The sequence below is a fragment of the Ceratotherium simum genome, chromosome 1, assembly GCF_057802395.1.
Source record: "Ceratotherium simum simum isolate JZ-2026a chromosome 1, ASM5780239v1, whole genome shotgun sequence".
NCBI classification, from domain to species: domain Eukaryota; kingdom Metazoa; phylum Chordata; class Mammalia; order Perissodactyla; family Rhinocerotidae; genus Ceratotherium; species Ceratotherium simum.
The window spans coordinates 92690658-92705904 of NC_141900.1; the positions used below are offsets into that span (position 1 = coordinate 92690658).

Below are 15247 nucleotides of genomic sequence, written 5' to 3' on the forward strand. Positions count from 1 at the left end.
CAGAGAAGGGCTCTCCTGCCAGAGAAGCATTCCAGAGAGCTCTGACTGAGGGTCAGACCTTCCCTCCACAGCACTAGGTATCAGAGGAAAATGAGGCAGAGTCTATAATCTTTCCAGGGTGAACAAGAATTTTCTACACTGCCACGTTGTTATTCATATGGCACAGCCCAGAAAGAGCTTCACAGATATGCCTTCCTCCCATCTTCCTGTCTATGGGAAATGAAGCAGTGAGAAGGAGGGACACAGCCTATCAAATACTGAATGAAAATAACAATAATGGAATGAGAAATTAACTATATAGAAAAGTAGGTCATGACTACTCAAAAATACATTTGCATATTTACTTTTTTTTATTAAAGAAGATACTTTATTCTCATAATGTTCTTGATAATTAAGCAAAATAAAATTAATGTGAATAATGTTGGGCTAGACAGACTAAATATGTCTGTAATTTTGAGCACATGCCCAAAGAATAAGAATTAAAAACTGACGTGCTCAACCACACACAGTCCTAGATGCTTCTGTGCTTTATCCCTGTGATTGCCTGATGGACAAGGCTGGGAGGAGAAACAACTGATCCCCAGGCTTGTTCAAGACCAGACAAGTCTCTTAAATCACTGTCACTTTCCAGATCCAGAAAATTTGAATAAGGAGGAAAGAAAAGGAGAAGGAGAGGGGGAGACAACAAAAATATTCAAGGTTGTGTATGAGAATGGAGATCAACAGGAAATACAGAAGAAATAAAGAATTGTAAAAGAATACCATGTGTAATTTGTTGGCACACCAATAGTACTCTTTGAAAGACTGAGGGAATTCTAGAACAGAAGAAGTCTTTGTCTGGATTCTCAGGAAACAGCAAAGGAGATAAAAGTAGTGGAGCTGCCCTGCTTCTACCAAGAAGCACGAGATAATAGAGCAGAAATGGCTTAGCTCAGGACGGTTCCTTAGATTTCCCCACAACCAGTACGAGGTTGAGAGTGCAAGCAGGACTCTTTATATATTCCTGAGACCTACTCAAAACCACGGAATCAGAATTGTTGGAAGTTTACATTTCTTTTAAAAATGCAATGAGAGATTCTTATGATCAATCTAAACCGAAACGGAATCAGGCAGATTTGTCAGTTTCCATTTCCCTTTTCTATTTCCCTGGAATTAGCAAGAACAACTAACAGGTGATCAAAAGATATGTACCTTACAACCAAAAAGAAACTACCATGATTAAGGGAAACACATCCTACACACACACACACACACACGCACACACACACACATATGAAGAATTAGAAGAATCTCTGTTACTCCAATCAACTGCCTTCACTATACATGTAGACAACAGGAGAGAAGTAGAGGAGAGAGCCATGAGTTCATGGTCCTTATGACAAATGCAGTACTTGTACTAAGACACAATTCTCTCATTTCCCAATGGGAACTGCATGGGGGTGGGGGTGGGGGGCTCTGTCCTCTTCCCAAATCCGAGGAAAAGAGACTTCAAAAATATCAATCATCAAGACTGGAGATGTCTACATGCAGGTGATACTAGCTTCTCATCCTCCAGGTAGACCTATATCAGGCAACATATTTGCTTCACTGTCTTAGAAGCAGGGCTTAGGAGATAATTGGAGAGAGCTTGCTGCGTAAAGAGATGGAACAGTAGTAGATGGCTGTTGCTTGCTCTTTGGCACATGAAGGACGTATGACGTTTCCATGGTTCAAGTGGGCAGTGAGTTTTAATACTGTGAACACAACAAAGAAGAGTGTCTGGCATAAGAACATGCCAAGAACTAAGAGAGTGTGGAATATTCTGCTAGTGGTGGGATTTATGAGGAGATCATGGTGAAAAAGGTCAAGCCAGATAGAGATCTCTCACATGACATGAGGGAATTATGCAGTGTCCATGAAGGATCAGCATGTAGACACCTGCCTCCCAGGACCATCGCATGGCAGTCAATGTTAGGCAGAGGGATGTTAACCATGGGAAATTATGTAAACAGCATCACCCCTCTTTCATTATTCCCTATCACTGCCCTCAGCACCAGAGAAGTTAGGCACTGATACAGGAAGATACTCTGGGTCCCAAACCAGACCAAACCCTCTTCAACCCTGCCTCTCTCTTCCCCTCCCAAAGACTGAGGGAGGAGGAGTAAAGGAACATCTTGCCCACTCCAAGTCCCTCAGGCCCAGGCTTATCTGACACTTGTGGGAGGGGAGGAGATGACATTTAAGTAGGAGCATGAAAGGTGTTTTAAACGGAATGTATATTAATTGAAAATGACAAGAAAGCTATGGAAGCTGCCAATGGAGTTGTCAATGACAAGAGAAAGGGATATTTGTTAGAGCAAGTTTAAAAAACAATAATGAGAACAAATAAAAAGAAAACTTCTTCATACTATTATTCCTACTCAATATCCTTATTGCACACATCTTATAGTTAGGAGTGACTATTGCTACCATGTGTGAATACGATACCATTTCCAGATTCCCCAGTTACTAGAAATATTTAAGACGCACAAAGGTGATCCAGAATAAGACATATCTTCAAAACTCGGAAAATTTATGTACAGCTTAAAATCAAGTATTTTGGGGGATTGACTTACACACCTGAAAAATACATATCTGAAAAATTTGATTAGATTTAGCATGCAATCTTCCCATCAAGTATTTGGTAAAAAAAAAATAACTTATAATGGGCTAAAATACTTATGTATATGGAAAAATTTAGACATTTTAAAGATTTTTATAACTGTAATTTTCACAAAAGCAGATAATGTTGATGAAGCTATTAAAAAGCAATCCGTCTTAGGCCAAGCCAATAGAAATATTGTGTAACATAATCACAGGAAGTCATAGTCCCAGTGAAGCTTGACCTGATCCATCCCTACCTAAAGAATCACATTTTAGGGAAAACATGAACATGTTGATTCTTTTTAGAGAAGAGTAACCAGACTGATGAAGGTTGTGGAAACCAAGCTACCTGTGGAACATATAAGGAAAAACACATGGATTTACCTTAGGATGATAGTAGGGCACTTGTTAAAGCTGTTCCATTTATTTGAAGGATTGTTATACAGAAAAAGAATAAGCTTGTCCTTGGATGCTCCAAAGAGCAAGAACATTCGGAAGTGAAAAAAACTGCTATACATGTAAAAAAAGAGGTTATCAACGATAGCGTGGGGTACAACAAGCCTTCTTCCTCATGGTGAAGGTGGTGGTGGGGATGTGCTGAGTCTCTCATGGCTGAGATTCTCCAGCAGAGGCTCAATGACCATATGTCAGAGATGCAGCAATGGGACTTTCTGCACCGGGTGAGAAGATCCACTAAATAATCCCAATAATCCAGTAAATGATAGTTCCAACTCTAAATTCTATGTTCATAATTGGGCCACATACAATGGCATTGTTCACTTCGTGGTTTGGGTACCTCCAGGCTTTTCTCTTTCCTTCTTTCTTTCTTTTTTATTGAGGAGGAGAAAACTGGTACGAAAATTTTCAGGCCTCTATAATTACATCCACAGAAATCACATTTTAGTACACTGCAAAATAGTGTCTTTATCTTTGTATATGAATATTGGGAGCAGGACTAGTACAATGGCATGTTTTGACTTTTTTAGTAATTTTATATTTGCTTGTATGTATGTGCATCTGCTTCTAAGGACAGATCTAGAGCACTTCTCAAGCCCAGAATATTGGAGTCTTCAGTGCAACAATTTATTTTGTTGAATAAATTTCAGATCAGCTTTATAAACGTATGTTTTCTCTATTTTGTATGTAAAAGTCTACAAATGCCTCAAAACATTTCATTCATGCCTAAATTGGCAGGAATTTTCTCCTTCTTTTTGGCAAATATCCTTCTCACTGGGGTTTGTGCAGACCTAATGCCAAACTTACTCAGTGTGGTTAGCTTGTGTTTGTGCAACAAGCTTATCATCCACAATGAACACATGGCTTTTAGACACAGGAATTAATCAGTGCTGGAGAGACATGTTCCTGGCATAGATTCTAGGCTGCCTGCTTGCATAAGCCTACATTTGGGATCTATTATACAAAGCAGGATTCAGGGCTGCGGAGCACAGAATCCTAATCACAGTTCTCTGTCAGCCTCAAACTTTGCAGAAAATGTCTGTTTCAGAGAAACATAGTGAGAAACAGGGATAGATAATTAAAACCGTGTTAGTAATGTGCCTATTTCACAGGGCTGATATGAGAACCAAATAGAGTATTATATGTGAAAACATTTTAATAATGTATGCTATGCCTTATTTAAAAAGAAGTTAAAGTAGTTTATAGTGACACATAAAATATGGCAAGATGCCATAAATTTGAAATAGATGAGAAAAAGAAAGCACAGAGACATGTAAGCTAACCAAGAATGAGGCTAATGTAAACACTATGCCCTTGCTATTGGTTTTCAACAAAATAGGATTTAATCATTTTATCAGTTAACACATAGAAGGACATTTCATCAATTCCATAGTGCACAATGTCCGTAAGATTAAATTGCTCAAGAAAAGAATTTTTATTACCAGGATTATTGTAGTAAGAAGTTTCTTCTATGGGTCTTCCAAACCAGAACACTCTTTGCTATAGTGAACCACATACCCTCCCCAACAACTTACCAACATCTTCATAGCTTGGTTGTGCCATATTGTATTACATCCAGAACAGTCCTGGCAGAGCCAACGGTATACACAAGCTTTGCAGGTCTCTGCTGGTTTGTCTCCATCTAGACTGGAAACACCAAGAGAAAATGCATTGATCTCTGTTAAAACACTTTGTAAATTGCAACGCAGTATGCAAATGCAAGGTATAATAATTTTCATTATCTTCGTGGCTTTGAAAGCCAGGTGGTGAACTTGAGACTTAATGCAATAAGAAATAGAAAATGTAAAATACTGCCAACAAGGAAAGCTACAGGAAATCTTATTTTCCTTTTGCTTCTCTTTTGCTGGGAAACAATTTTTCCTCTCAAATATGTATGACTCTTCCACAGTAGTATCCAAATGAGGAGAGCAATCACTGATTTACAAATAATTTCTATGGTAATGACTCAGAACTTCTGGATTTCTTGCCTATCATGGATGAGCAGATTCTTGTAGTAAGGAGAGATAAAATATTCATGCAACAAAAGCAGAAAATGGAAAATCTAAAATACTGAATAGTTTAAAATGCTATCTGCATATTTGAATGTAAGTACATGTGTTATTTTAGAAAGCACAAATAATTCAAACCAAATACAGATATTGCACCACAATGACCTAAAAACAGATCGCTGCCACCAGGGATCCTTGTTACAAATTTTTATGAGAATGGTCTTCAATGCATTGACATTAACGCAAGGTACATCTATTTAACTTGAGTGTCTTCTCTCTCTAAAGATACTATTCATTTTACTCTCACATTTACTAGGAGCAGAAGAGAAGGGTTTTGCTTGTGTTTTTTTGCTTTTAGTTTGTTTTTGTTTTTTCTCTAAGTTAAAAATGACTTTTTCTTGGTTACTGAATAGGAAGGGAAAAATAAATATTTCTTACTTATTTATTAAATATTTTTAGGTCTCTACTATGAACCAGGCACTAGGTATAAAACATAACTGCTGTCATCATGAAAAATAATGGTAAATAGCAAAAACGTTTTGGGCCATTTACTCAGCCAAGCCCTGTACTAAGTTCTTTATATGCCTTACTTCATTTTATCATCATGGCAGCCCTCTGAAACAGTCACTGTTAAATGGAAATAACAGAAGAAAAATGGATGCACAGAGAGGTTAACTAACTTTTCCAAGCTCACAGAGCTAGTTGGCTGCAAAGACAATACAAGTATATTTTGACTCTAGGTCTTTTAACTATGACGATATAGAGGCTTATAGCTTCCTAGTAGAAACTCAGAAATTAACAGAGAGGCACAGTTCATCAAGTGGTAGAACGTGAAACTTGGGTGATATGACATTTTGAGGGAGGACAATTCCAGTATCATAAGAAGACTTTGTGGAGGAGATTTAACCTGAGTCTCAAAGAACATGCAAGATTTAGTCTGGTGAAGGAACAGTGGAGAAAGAGGAAAGGGTATTCCAGAGAGAGCAAATGGCATATCTCTGCCGTGTCTATGGACTAGATCTATGTTCAGCGTAAGATACAGAGGAGAAAGTGTTAATGTAAAAAAGAAATAAGCTAAACAATTCACTGTCTATAAAGAAATGTAATGCATTGCCAACGCAGTCATTGAAAACAAAACAGAAGTCCATTAGTGAGAAAAATAAGATGACGTTTGATTATATTGAGATCTAGGGAAATAAATTATATTTAATTATCCTTCTCTTCTATGATGTATATTACACATTTCTTTATTCTCCATAGAGTTTAAAGTGCCTTCAAGGACTTTCTCACCTCCACCAGCTTATCCTTCTGCTTTATTTAGTAGTCTTATCCACTGACACTTGAAATATTGTTCTAATTACAGTGTTGGCACTTTAGGGGTGCTGTGAAATTTCTCCTAGAAAAGCGCGCTCTTGTCTTTCTCATCATGAAAGCAGGGAAAAGGTTTAGGGACTCATCAAGTTTCAAATCTTTTTAAAGCCTCTAACAATTCATACTGTAATCTTTCCCATGAATGATTGTCAGATCTGGGGTTAGAAATCACCACGCTAGACCGAAAGGTTAGCTTTTTCAGCATTTTTATGCTTTTCAAAATTTCCATAAGAAGATAAATGCTGAAGGATCAGTAAGCTCAACAGCTTGGACACCCACTGCTGCCACACGGGAGTGTGAAATGCCTCCATCTGACTCAGAGTTAGAGATGTAAAATTGTCATCCAGCTCAGGATTAGAGCTTGGCATTAAAAGTACCTACAATGTGTATTAGCAGAAACTGTGGGTTTGGAAAATCGTTGCTAGAAAACTGGAATTCTTAAAAGAAATTCCAATAATCTAAAAGGATTCTGTGCAGAATATGTAAATATGGAGGAAATAGTCCATCTGCTGGATATCTTCAATTTATCTATATATAGCAATAGCTATTTTAGTCAATAGTAAATAATGTATCCTTTTTTCAATAGTAAATAATTGTATCCCTTTTTACATGGGGAAATAATCCTATAGATTTATCTCTTCCTATTTTACACTGTTCAAGCAGTGTCTTTTCCTTACTTTTCCTCTAAGCAATGTCTAGCTTTTATATTGACATATACCACACATTTCTTTATTCATTTAAAAAACATTTATGGGGCTGGCCCCGTGGCTTAGCGGTTAAGTGCGCACGCTCCGCTACTGGCGGCCTGGGTTCGGATCCTGGGCACGCACCGACGCACTGCATCTCCGGCCATGCTGAGGCCGTGTCCCAGGTACAGCAACTAGAAGGATGTGCAGCTATGACATACAACTATCTACTGGGGCTTTGGGGGAAAATAAATAAATAAATAAATAAAATTATAAAAAAAAAAAGAATATCTGAATAGCTTCCTTTCCATTTAAAAAAAAAAAAGAAACATTTATGATATGCCTATTATGAAACAGGCAAAATGCTAAAAAGTGAGTATACAATTTTGAGAAAAAGACATGGTTCAAGCAAATTGAACAGCACTGGGAAGACCCTGGGGTGGGACAGATCTTGGTATATTCAAGAACATGAAAAGAATCCCCTGCCATTGTTGCTTCATGATGATGGCAAAGATTGACAAGAAATAAAGCTGGTGAAAAGGCAGAGGCAGACTCTAACAGCTTGATTTCTGTGTGGCTCTCCCCACCTGTCACACATGTAGCTAGTGAGACAAAATATAACGTGTTAAGATAAACTTTCACAGAATTTTTTAAGCCAAAAAATGAGGTCTCATCCAAATCCTGGTTATTTTATGTGTACCTTTCTAATCAATTACATTTCAGACTTTGATTCATATTTAGGATTAATTTGCATAGTTTTGAAAAGAAATACAGTCAGCTTTGAAATGTAATATATTGGGAAAGATGGCTCTTCCTGTCATGGTGAGGTGGATCAATTGTCACCAGGGTTTTAGATTTGATATTTGAAGAATGATGTATGGTGGCTAATTTTTTTTCTCTTTGGACAGTTGAATTTTTATTTGGCCAAATAAGGTCATTTCAAATAAAACAACCAACTACTATCATTTCATAAAATGAAGGAAAAATTTACAACAAAAACGAGGAAAGTATGTCAGAATCTTTAAGTTGGATAAATTTAATTTTATGGCAAATTAATTAAATGTCCTTATTTATCTCATTTCCCTTCAAACCCAAGATATCTTCTCTATCGACCAAGAGGCCAGCATTTAGTAGCCATTAATATGCATGGCATTCCATAACAATTCATGCAAGAAACTTATGAGTTACATATCCTAAATTATGACGTATAACTCTCACTATGAAGAGCTCACATAAAATTCTAGTAATGAGTCAAGGGCTCAATTCCTGAAGTAGACCTATCATCACATTGGCTGAGAATTGGAAGAGGGCTGGTTCACCGGGCATGGTGATGGGGCTCCAAGTAGCCTTCAGGAGGAGATAAATTGGGAAGTTAGCCTGAAAAAATACCACCTAATAAGAATGTGCTCCAAAGACACCAGAATCACTAAGTGCTTGCTGTGAAATACACAGAATTTAGGAGGTAACAGGAACCTTAAGACACGCCAAGGATAGTGAAGAGAAGTTTGTTCAAAAGAATGTAATATTAAGATCAAGAGCAAAAGTTGAGCAGACAGGATCCTAGCAGGCTTGCACAGGGGACCCTGTATAGCTCTCAGCTGGAGACTTGTCCATGATTTTCTCTATTTCTGTATGTAATCGCTGTAGCACAGTATTATGTGCCTGGAACCACTCATATTGTGACTCCGACATTTAAACAGGCTTTGTTATTATGGTGTTTGTCCTCTTGAGGGAAATATCCGTAGTAGATGAGCATATCTTCTGACTTAATAGAGAAGCGGGCAAAAGGTATGGCTTTTTGGACTTTCATGAGGTTAGACTAATGGGGAATATATTTGTTGTATTTCTGTAATTTCTCAGAGTTCTTGTACTCAAAGCCCCTGTCTCGGCAGAGGAATTAAGACCTTGAACATCAGTGCAGTCCATGGTTCCTCCTCTCTGTAGACCAAAGAATTTCCTCCTCCTGATTTTCTCTGTTCTCTCTCTCTTGAAATGCAATTGTTTGGATATTTTAGCTTGATCCTATGAGTATCTGATTTTTTTCTCTTCCACTTTTCTTCTCTTTGTCCTAGTGTTTCATTTTATTGGAGAGTTGCACATCAAGAATTTATAAATATTCTACTGAATTATGAAATTCTTCTGTGGTATTTTTATTTGTCTAAAGTTCTTTTTTTTAAAATAAATTCTTTGATTGTTTTTTTTTACAACATCATGTTCTTATTTCATGAATCCAATGTCTTTTCTTTGGTCTTTCTAAGTGTCTGTGGTGGTTTTGTATTTTTAATTAATCTAAATTGGAACTATGTTTCCCAGAATTCCCATTCCTTTATTGTCCTAGGTTAGAGTTGATCAGAGTAGGGCACCAAGTGCAGCTCAAAAATGTTGTCACTGATCTGCTGACTGCTCTTGGGAGCCGGGCCACAAATCCTCAGTTTCTGCCAGATCTCTTTCTCTAGATCTCTCAAACTCTCTGCATCCCGGGCCAGGCACATCTGCCATGCATGGCAAAAAGTACCAGCTTTTCTGCAGGAGGTGGGTCATTGAGGTCGGAAGTGATTTGAGTCAGGTTACATTTCTACTCATAGGTTCTAGTTTGTCGTTGCTGTCTTCTGCTTCTCATTCAGCTTTTCTTCCCAACTGCTAGCACTTCTGACCTAAAGCAATCCAGCACCACCATGCGATTCAGAGGTAACAGCCTTCCATAGACACCTTCACTGGCTCCCTCAATTGTATAAAACCTACACCTTACAACAAAAGGCTATTCTATATCACTAGCAGTGGTTCTGCTGCCCTGCATGAACTCAGTGTCCTTTTGGAAGGTGGAAAGAAAAAATAAAAGGATGTAAGACTGGGAACTGACATAGCTGACCAGAGAAAACTGAAAGCTGTGTGTTATTCAAATATAAAGAGCAAATATTGATTTAACCAAAGGATCTGTTAACTATATTCTGAAGATAGGGAACAGGCTTCTAAATTCTCGTTTTTCATATTAGGACACTAAGAGAGAATTTCTAACCTGAAAAATAGGAAATATGAGTATAAACTTGGATAATAAAATAGAAAATTGGTAAAATTGACCATAAAACAAATGAGGTAGGAAAGATTTGCACACACAAAAAACCAAAGCAGTGAAAAAATATATGACAATTTAAAACCAATCAGTGTCTATATGACATCACAGGAGGTAAATAATTGCTTCTTTGCAGAATTTGGACTATAGACGTAGAGTTTGGCTTGCACAAGCTTGGAAGAAAATCAGCACACACCAGAAAAAACTCAATGAAGTAATGGTGTGGTAATACAAGAAGGGACATTAATGAACCTAATTTAGTCGTGAATGTGGGCAGGACCATTAGACCACACAGGTAGGACTGAAAATTAAAGAGGAGTTGATACAAGGAATAATAGGAAAAAGGGAAGTTTTTTGTTATTGCTGCTGTTGTTTTTAATAAAGATGGAGCTCTAAGCATGCAAATTTGATTATTTCTAGCATGCTCCAGTCTGTTGTTTCTCTAGCTCAGTTCCTTGTGTGTTTAAATAAATCAGTGTAGGCATATGTGTGTTACTTTGCCTCTTCTATTTTTCCACCAACTAATATCTATGTAGAGGCTGGTTCTTTAATTAGGAGTTATTAAAACTCTCTCCCTTGGCAATGCCTGACGGGGTTCTAGCGACTATAGCAGTCCTAACTGAACTGCTTTTCCTGGTCAGTACGGTCACAAAAGTAGTCTGAGACCGCCCAGTGTAGGGAATGTTTCTATAAATACCAGAAGAAACAAGTAAAAGAATTGAAAGCAGTAGATTGTGGAGCGTAGGAGCCGGGTGGGTGGGACAGGAAGGGAGTAGGGGAATACTCTTTTTTGTTATGAGACATGTAAAATTATATATTTTAAATTATTATTCACAAGTAGTGTTTTGGTAAAAATAAAAATAGAATTAAAAAGATAAAGAGAAATATAAAAATAAAAAATAAACATGCCAACTGACCATACCTGACAACAAATAGTAGGCCCATATCTTAAATATTCTGGGAGAAAACTACTTTCAATCTAAATTCCTATCCACAACCAAACTACTAATTAAGTGTGAGGACAAAATAAAGATATTTTTAGACATTTAGGTATTTATAAAATTATCTTCCCGTAAATCTTTCTTTAGGAAGATACCGGAGGATGCATTTACCAAACCAGAAGAGGCAGAGAAATGAGGGGCAGAAAAGAATGAATCCAATTCAAGAGGCGGGTGGAGAGATGTCTGAAGATGGCAGCTATACAGCAGACCAAGAGAAAAGCCAGTCTAGATAGGAACAGGAAGATAGAGAAAAATAATTGTGAATATTGACAAAATGCAGACTATAGACGCTCTAAATTAAACACTGGAGAAGCTTATCTATAAATTTCCAGGAACCATACACATGACATATTAAAAGCCCAGACCTGCCCTGGAAAAGTTGGCACCATTAAAAGCAGCTACGTTATTGATAAGCTGCAGAAATGTTGTCAGGAGAGTAAACAAATTTAACTGGCTGACTGCCCATGCTGCATCTATATGATGGAGAACTATGTGGCCATTAAAAAGAATGGGGTGTATCTATATTTACTGATATGAAATAATAATCTTAATAAACTAGGAATAACAACAAACAATAGTAAACAGCCCTGGGAAAACATAATTTGGATATAACTTGATTAGCTATTAGCTATTGGCTCCCAGTCAGCTCAAATATGGATGGACTAAAGTCCTTATCTTGGGAAGGAAGATGTGAGAAGAGAATAGGGCCTGGTACAGAAATGGCAGGCAATTCCAATTTGGAAAGCAGAGAGTAGGTACTTATGGCTCCTAGGTTGGCCATACCCCTTTGGACCAGGTTGACAAAATAGGAGCCAAATAGATTGCTGGAATCCCTGCCACTCTACTGAATAGTTTAACCAGCAACAGGGGCCAGAATTTTCCCTTAGATATTTAAGTGGAAACAGAAAACTGAAACCAGGACAGGGGCAAACCTCAGCTGAAACCAGGGAAGATTAGGCCCTTGCTCCCTGAAGGCTAATCTGTATAGTCGCATCCGAGTCATTTTATTAACCCCTCCAATAATGCAATACTGAATTTTATTCGATTGAATTTTGTATCCTAATCATGCTATGATGAGGGCTTACATATATTTTTAAATGAAACATGCAAGATATCAGACATTATGTATAGTATGCTATAATTTGTGTTATAAAGAAGAATATTTGTATTCATACACACACACACACACATATCCAGGTACATATATGCTCCCAGCTATATTTGGGAGAGGATAATAAGAAACTAATAACAGTAGATAGAAGTGAAGCACAAAGATGGGAAGGAGACTTACATTTGTTGTATACATTTTAGTCCTGTTTGAATTTTAATTATTTACCAATTATCTACAATACTTATTAAATATAATTTTACTTTAAAAAGAAAAGGAAAAGCAAAGTCATGATAATACGACATTTATTTAAAAGAGTCAGTATGGGGGCTGGCCCAACGGCATAGTGGTTAAGTTCGTGCACTCCGTTTCGGCGGCCAGGGGTTTGCAGGTTTGGATCCCGGGCGCAGACTGACACACCACTTGTCAAGCCATGCTATGGCTGCGTCCCATATAAAGTAGAGAAAGATGGGCATGGATGTTAGCCCAGGGCCAATCTTCCTCAGCAAAAAGAGGAGGATTGGCATCCAATGTTAGCTCAGAGCTAATCTTCCTCACAAAAAAAAAAAAAGAGTCAGTATGAAGAGGGATGGGGGAGAGTTGATCCATGATGGTCATAGACTCCTATAAAAAGGAGGATTACAGAGTAATGACTATACAAACAAGGTCACAGGCAATGAAGAAGATGAAGCCAAGAGGAGATTCTTACTTCCTAATGAAAACATGGTGAGTAATGAAATTTGCAATCTATATATATATATTTGGGCTTTTTCTTTAAATCAGAGCTGAAATTAACCTACCTGGAGAAAATACAGATTTCACAGTAAAATTAAGGATAAAGAAAACAAAATTTTACCTGGATTAAAAAAATGTTTTTCTTTATTTGGAAATTTTCTCTAATTCCACCATATTATTGTTGTGAACTTGCTTTTCAACTTCGTAAGATTATTTCACACTTCCCTTTTTCTAATCAAATTTCTTCCTATACTCCACCCATGACATTCACCCCATAACCCAACCTTCAGATGACAATTCTATTTTATATTTTATTGAGTAAATAGAACTCAGAAGGAAAAAAAAATTGCTCTCATCTTCCAACCACTCAAGGTAGAAATCCAAGTATTTCACCACTCATCTTTATATGTACTCCTGCCAAACTCACAAGCCTTCCTGAAAAATCCGTGAAGAACTAAAATGGCTTCCTTTGATGACTCTCATTAGACTGCTCTAGATTATTCTGCCACAACTGGCTTCTTTGCCAGCTACAAATATATCAAAACAAAATTCACTCTTCCCAGACTTTCCTTCCCCTCTATCTTCTTTTCCTTATGGATATGCTTTTGCCATTGTTTATTGACAGCGCCTAACGTTCTCCTTCATATACGTAAGTCAATTATTAGAACACATATAACTAACTCACTACCTCTGAGTTGCCCTTTGACAATTTATTTCTGGAGTTTCCACTGAATCATTACTGACCTGAATCCTAAAATTGTAGCCAAAAAAATAGTGTACCCTAAAGTCTAAATTGTGCACTTCAAGGGGCTCAGTTTCTCTTGGCTCCCCTGATAAGTCTCATATGCAGTAATTCAATACCTCAACTCTACCATGCTTAGTATATTTCTTGGTTAAGTTTATTTCTAGTTATAGTTCTGATCTGTGCACAGTTGATTATTTGCTCCTGTTGACGGCAAAAATAATCTGGCATTTGACACCATAATTGACCATCTGGAGATGTTTATCCGGCAGCAGACAACAGAGGTTAATTTTGATACTTTGGACATGTGGAAATTTACGGGTGAGAGTCATTAGTATTTAGTCCTTCCATTCATAAGTAGAATCTGTGTTTGTTTTTGTTCTGTTTATACCAATATGTATTCCTCTAATTTTAAAGATCAGAGTCCCTTGTTTTCTCCTCAAACTCAAGACTTTTTTCATGTTTTCTCATTATGGCCACAATAGTTGTCAATATCTATAAAAATGGAAGTTCAACATCAAAGATGATATTCATTTTCAATGACCTCTTTTAGGAACTTTTGATTTAGTAAAGTGTTACACCTAAGTGGAGCCTTAGAACAGAAATGAAAGATAATCTCTAGAATGAAAAAAAAAATCAGCTTTCTTTGATTGCTTAGGATCTAAACAATGGAATCATTCTAATTTAAGGTACTTTCAGACATCTTTTAATGAGGCTATATGAAGGAGAGAGTAGAAACTGATGTCATCAAAAATTAGTCAATGAAGTTAAAAAATTAGGACTATTAATAGCCATTTAAATAAAAAACTTGAACAGCTTTATTAAAGTATAATTGACATATAATAAACTGCACATATTAAAGTTAATAGTTTAATGCTTTGATATATGCAAACACTCGTGAAACCATCACCAGAATCAAGACGGTGAATATACCCATCACCCCCAAAAGTTTCCTCGTGCCACTTTTTTTTTCTAATTCAGGCTGGAGTGAAGGGGCTATTCACAGGCCCAATCCCACTACTGATCAGCACAGGAGTTGACTTGTTCTGTTTCCGACCTGGGCGGGTTCATCCTTCCTTAGGCAATCTGGTGGGCCCCCACTTCCAGGAGGTCACCATATTGATGCCCAATTTAACACAAACACCCCATCAGCATAGTGTACAACAGCCCGGAACTCCTGGGCTCAAGTGACCCTCTTGCCTCAGCCACCAGAGGCCAGCAACAACACTCCTTGGCAGATGATCTTGTGTATTATAACTGGCATTATAAGACAGCACATCAATCAAAGATTTCTTAAGCTTTTTATGACAGATGACTTTGTCATCTTTCTGCAATACTTATGTTCTCATATCCTTGTTCTCCTTTTCTAATCCTTCCAAAAGTTCTTCTTGAAGTTGTTCAGTTTTCTCTGTCTGACACTTTGCGCTTCTGTTGGGCATAGCTCATG

General features: G+C 37.3%; 1 pseudogene; it reads right to left on the reverse strand.

Moving 5' to 3' along the window:
- Positions 1-14761: 14761 nt before the first annotated feature.
- Positions 14762-15036, reverse strand: LOC147918283 (signal recognition particle RNA; annotated as a pseudogene).
- Between the last annotated feature and the right edge of the window lie 211 nt (positions 15037-15247).